Genomic DNA, 6,146 nt, shown 5'->3' on the forward strand with positions numbered 1-6,146 from the left:
CTACTGACCCTTCATGTGACAGCAGATGGAAAGAATATAGCGCCACTTGCTGGCACATCGGGATGTGAATTGAGCAACATGCATGTTCTACGCAAAATAATGTACTCGTCTCCCCCCAGTTTAATGCGACTGGCACCACTAGCCTATACCTTCAACATTCCTTCAATAACCTCAACCAGTCAGCGAATAGGCCTACCAGTTGTCAGTGCCGTTAAGCCAAGAGTTGCATGAGAGTCTTTCCTTAAGTTTGCCTATAAGCTTCTTGACTAATGACGATTTCTTGAAAATCGACTGCTTGAGTCTGACCATCTGCATTAATGGTTTAGTAAGGCAAATAAAGGTTATGGGCGCCTCACGTTTATTTCGCAATTTTGCCTTGACCCCACTGCAGAGGCAATCGGCGCAACTTCTTACCTTTTGATGGTGAATACCCGGTCAAACATGGTTCAGGATAAATATCGTTCCTATTGCATTTTACATCAACGAATTTATGTGAATCTATCTGCCACATTATAATTGCATAGGGTAGGCTATAGCCTGCAGCTGCATTTTCTCTTTGAGCTTGTGACATCGCCTGAGTATGTCATGCGCAGCGCTGGTCCTCATGGATAGGCTAATAAAGATTTTGAACATGTGAGTGTTCTTTATAATATATAATTTAAATTAGCACGGTGTTTTATTACATTATAATGTCTCCGACATTTACCACATTTAACCCTAAAACCATAGCCTACATGAGAACGAGAAAACGAACTCAAAGTTGCCATCTCGTGGTAAATCATGGTAATCATAATCCGTTTCGAAATGTGTAGGTCTAGGCTATCTTGGTCATGTTTAGGCTACATATCAATATTAGACCGGCTTTATAGTAACTTTTAAATAGTATTTTTTTTTTTTTTACATCTATTAGCCTACATTAAAACCATGTGTTCTTATTTGTTTGAGGTCTTGATATTTAGTTTCTCCATTCGCGACCAAATGTGTCAGGTTAATTTCGCTACTGGCTTCATTTAGCCTAGCGGTTGTATTTTGTAGACTATCTGTAAAATTCGGCAACGTTTGTCTAATGTGGACGATTGTTTTTAAAGAAATTCATTAGGCATACGTAAATGGGAGTCAGGTGGCTGAGTGGTTAGGGAATCGGGCTATTAATCAGAAGGTTGCTGGTTCGATTACCCAGATGTACGAAATTATGGTGTGTCCTTGGGCAAGTCACAGGCCAATCAGCGAACAGAGGGAGTGGCTGTCTTGCGCTAGTTTGTGTTTTAGTTCCGTAATGGCGGCGGAGAAAGATGCGAGCGAAGCCATTCGGTCCGTTGTGGCAACGCTGCCGAATATCCATAAGCTAAAGCCAGAGCAAGAACAAGTTCTGCTGAGTTTTGTTGGTGGCCATAATGCTGTGGCCCTCCTCCCCACGGGGTTTGGGAACAGTTTGATTTTTCAGCTAAGGCAGCTAGCTCTGTTACAGTAGTGGTGAAAAAATTGGCTAAGGCGAACGCTAGCGATTGGTTATGGCAGATCAGAGTGGCTCTGGGCAGATCCAATAGTTTTAAACTTCAACAGAGTACCCGCCTACAAGGAAGTCAACGCTTGTCAATGGAGCGAGGCCAGACTCTCTGTACAAATTAAATGTACGAGAGTCTGGTTTAGGACCAGACTAACTTCACCCTACTTGCCTAAGGGGAATGTCCCTGTACTTACTGTAAGTCGCTCTATATAAGAGCATCTGCTAAATGTAATGTAAATAGTTTTTAAATTTTCTACACTAGTGTCATCATTTCTGATATGTTAATTGTGTACCTTATTCTGCCTAATTGTACAATTAAGCACTATAGCATATTTGTCATCCCGACTGAAAAAGTAAACCGTAAGTTTCTCAAAAGTTTTACCCTGCATATTTAACAACACATCACAGTGAACATCACAGTGTAAGCATTAAGACAGAGTTTTAAAACAATCTGGAGAAAGAAATTACAGAACTGCAAGGAAAAAGGTTGACTGAGTCTGGAAGTAGGCTACCTCGGCCTAACTCAATCACAATGTCAGCATCTACATTCATAAAATCACAATCAGAAAATGGGTTGTCATACCCCAGACAGGATCAGATAATAGGAAAGTGTATGAAGGAGTCCAAATGCTCATGGTCTTTAACCCTTGTGCTGCCTTCGGGTCACATGACCCAAAGGTCATACACTCGATCAAGCCTACAGGTCTATTATGGGCTACCATTAAGTCTAACCCCTTACTTATTGAGTTTCCATTCATGTGAGATATGAGAAACGCAACAGTCTGACTTCACAGCACTGAAAAACACCATTACAAACCAAAAGGACAGGCAGTCTGTCAACAACAAAGTAATAGGCTATTAACAAAAAAATAACTTTAAATAGCTGAGCCACTTGATACCATTTGTCACTGTTGAATCATTTTGCCTAAATTCTTAGCAGTTTGCTAAAAAATTTGGTCATTTCCTTTTATAGCCTAATATCAAAAAAGCTTTTTGAGGGACACTCCAAATCAAGGGATTACTGCATTCAAGTAGGCTAGAAAACAAGTCTACTTTTAGCTTGAACCTAATAAACTTAACTTTTATTCAAGAATTCAAGATATTAGTCTGTCTTCATTTTCAGGCATTGTAGTAGGCTAGCCTAAAATCAATCCTCTTTATAATCCAACAGAGTGCAGTGCCGCGATTGATGTTGTTTGGATAAGCCTTTCGACATCAAACAATGAATAATAATGAAAAAACAATTTGCCGCCAGTTTGGCTTGCTCTCTTTGTGTCCCAACCATAGACTGTAAAAATAATGGACGACGGGTCTCCACTGTACAAAGATGAAGCCAAAATATACTCAGCGTGATAACAACTACCTAAAATGACAGAAACCATCTTTGGAAAAAATCTTTTGACGTGCACTTAAAGGTCCCATGGCATGTTGTTTTTGGATGCTTTTATATAGGCCTTAGTGGTCCCATAATACTGTATCAGAAGTCTCTTTCAAATTCAGCCTTGGTTCAGAATTACAGCCACTACGAGCAGTCCCACAATGAGCTTTCCTTAGGATGTGCCATTTCTGTGTCTGTAACTTTAAATGCTATGAGGAGGAGAGAGGCGGGACTAACTGCCATTCTTCGGTAGTTTGCAAGCCATGATGTCTCTCGATGAAAAACCAATATCGCGCTCACATGGTCGTAGATCATTTTCTCATTTGTGGGCCAAATTCTCTGCGGGGAAAAGCAGAGAAAGGGGAGGTAACCTTTCCTTTTATGATGACATAAGGGAAAGGTTCCAGATTGGACCGTTTGAACTTTCATTTCTCAAAGGCGGAAAAGAATACCCAGGGCTTGGTTTATACTTATCACAATTAGCCACTGGGGGACCAAAGGCAGGCTAGGGGAACTCATACTAACGTTAAATAACCTCATAAAGTGAAATGTTCATGCCATGGGACCTTTAAAGACAGGGGTAGGCAAGTTGCGCGAAGCTTGCTATTTTAGCTTCTTTTTGACATGATTCAAACCAAAATATCCCACCTCCTCCCTTCAAAGCCACTCCCACAAAACTACAGTAACGAGCATTGAGTGGAGGGGCAGAGTACGCAGGTAGGTAGACAGACAGACAGGTAGCAGTCCAATCAATAGCCAGGGTACCCCTTAATGATTGGTAGTATTTATTACAGTATTGCGATGCCCACAGATGTCGGAATGATTTCATATTACTGTCAAACCTTTAGATATATTGGTTGCTATCAAGACGTGTAGTTACTTTCGGCAGATATGACAAAAAATGCTTCTCAACAACATTGCCTACCCTGCCTTTACGTTTTTGATTTGGCTCATGTCCCATTTGCTAACATGGAGGGGGCGGGACTTGTGACCTATACGGCAGGCAGCCACCAGGGGTGATTGAGATGTTTTGGCTTCACTTTTCAGAGCTGTTGTACCGTCCATTCTTTTTACGGTCTATGGTCCCAGCCCCCTTCACTCTGCTTTGTCCTCTGGTTTGCAGCGAGTTTCCAACGAATGTCTCGAGAACCGAGCACTTTGCAAAGTGCACTACCGCGATCGAACTAATGCGATTAACAAAGGCATTTGCAATTAAATGAAACTAAGTGTATCAAGGAAAATAGGGAAATTCAGTTTCGTTATTTAGAAGCGAATTTGCTTTCACAAACGATAATCAGCTGCTTTCAAAGAGCCTGACGCTGACAAAACGACAAGTGGATATACTTTTAGTAGAGATCAGTGAATTTTGTGACATTAATGTTTACTGATGTCAAAACTGCCTGAACATTGCTAATGTTCAGGCGCTGTATGGTGAATTAAGCCTACCTATTATGACAACTGATTTGTTTAGATGTTTGTGGTGGTAAGACAACAGAGAACCAATATAGTACATTTTGATCAACATGAAATGTATAACGTTGAGAACAGCAGACAAATGAAGGCTACATAATCATTTGCATGAATATAGGCTAACACAGCATTGGAAATATGTCTAGAATAGATGTGGAGGTTGAAGAAGTACTTCAGAGATGATCGAATTTCGATTGTGATCTGAGAAATATAGGTAACACAACCACTGAGAAGAACTATCACCAACTGCATCACGGACATCTATAATTCCACAAATCATACATGGACATTATAAAATATATCTTCTATTGAAATCAGTGTGAACAGATGCGTCTCTCTATCACAACTCATGGTCAACTCGGGGTGACCATGGATGATGAGCCTCCCTCACAGCCCACATTGCTGCGGTCTCCCGGTCGTGTAGATTCACCCTCTACAACATCCGGAAGATCAGGAGATACCTGTCTGAGCATTCCACCCAGCTGCTAGTCCAAGCACTTGTCCTCTCAAAGTTGGACTACTGCAACTCGCTGCATGCCGGTCTCCCAGCATGCGCAACCCGCCCGTCTGGTCTTTAATCTACCCAGACGCTCCAATGTTACCCCGCTCCTCATCTCCCTCCACTGGCTTCCCATCACAGCCCATATCAGATTCAAGACCCTGGTACTGACCTTCCGAGCGGTGAACGGGATTGCACCTGACTACATCAAGTCTCTCCTCCAGCCTTACACCCCCACCCGCCACCTACGGTCTTCTTCTGACAACCGTCTGGTGGTCCCACCGCTCAAGAGCGCCCAGTCCCAACACAAGCTCTTCTCCTGTCTGGCCCCTCAATAGTGGAATCAACTCCCCACCTCCATCAGTCAGACTGTCTCCCCACCATCAAGAATAGGCTCAAGACACACTTGTTCCGGGAGTACAACGGCACTTAGGAATGATTGGCTGGACCTGAGGTTTCAGGATCACAATGACTCTTATTGAGAGTCTTGTTGCTCTTGTTGGGTAGTCGTAACTGACTTAAAACTGTTGTACTTGCTGTGTAATATATTTTTGTTGCTTGCTTTTTTCCCCACAGGTACACCCTTGCACTTTTACTGTTCATGTTGTTAAATTGTTTAATTGAAACTTGTTCAACTACATGCTCTTATGGTTCTTCCCTTTGGTACTTTAGTTTTCGCAATGTATGCTTCATGTTTTGGCTACCCGCATTGTTTGGGACTATCTCGTTGTTATGATCAGTGACATATGCACTTTTGTAAAACTCTTTTGGAAGTCGCTTTGGATAAAAGCGTCTGCTAAATGCGTAAATGTAAGTGGTCATATTGTCATAGCTGAATACACAGCTATGAATATACTGACCAACTTTTAGTGTAGTCCATGTTATTCTTCATGGAATGATGGTTAGCATTAAGAGTTATGGGCTTTTGTATTGAATGTTAGTACAGAATAATAATGTCATTTTTTGACAACTACAAAGTTAATAACATGGTTGACTCAGGTGCACACAACATGCAACAATAACTTAAGCAAAAAAGTTTAAATGTGAAATATCAATTAGGAGTATACATTGACAATTTTGCTTACTTCACGATAATAACCATGTTTGTCAGTTTTAAAAACTATAACCCACAAGAACTGCCCCCTTGTTAGGATGAGACACAATTGTACATAATTTCTAAGCAAATTGAGGAAGAGTTGAGGAAGGACCCAAAAGACAACTGCACCAAATAAAATACATCTATCCATGTGTAATTAATGTGCATGCAAACAAAACAGTCCAAGACAACTTAG

This window comes from Osmerus mordax, chromosome 8 (assembly GCF_038355195.1).
Source record: "Osmerus mordax isolate fOsmMor3 chromosome 8, fOsmMor3.pri, whole genome shotgun sequence".
Lineage (NCBI taxonomy): Eukaryota > Metazoa > Chordata > Actinopteri > Osmeriformes > Osmeridae > Osmerus > Osmerus mordax.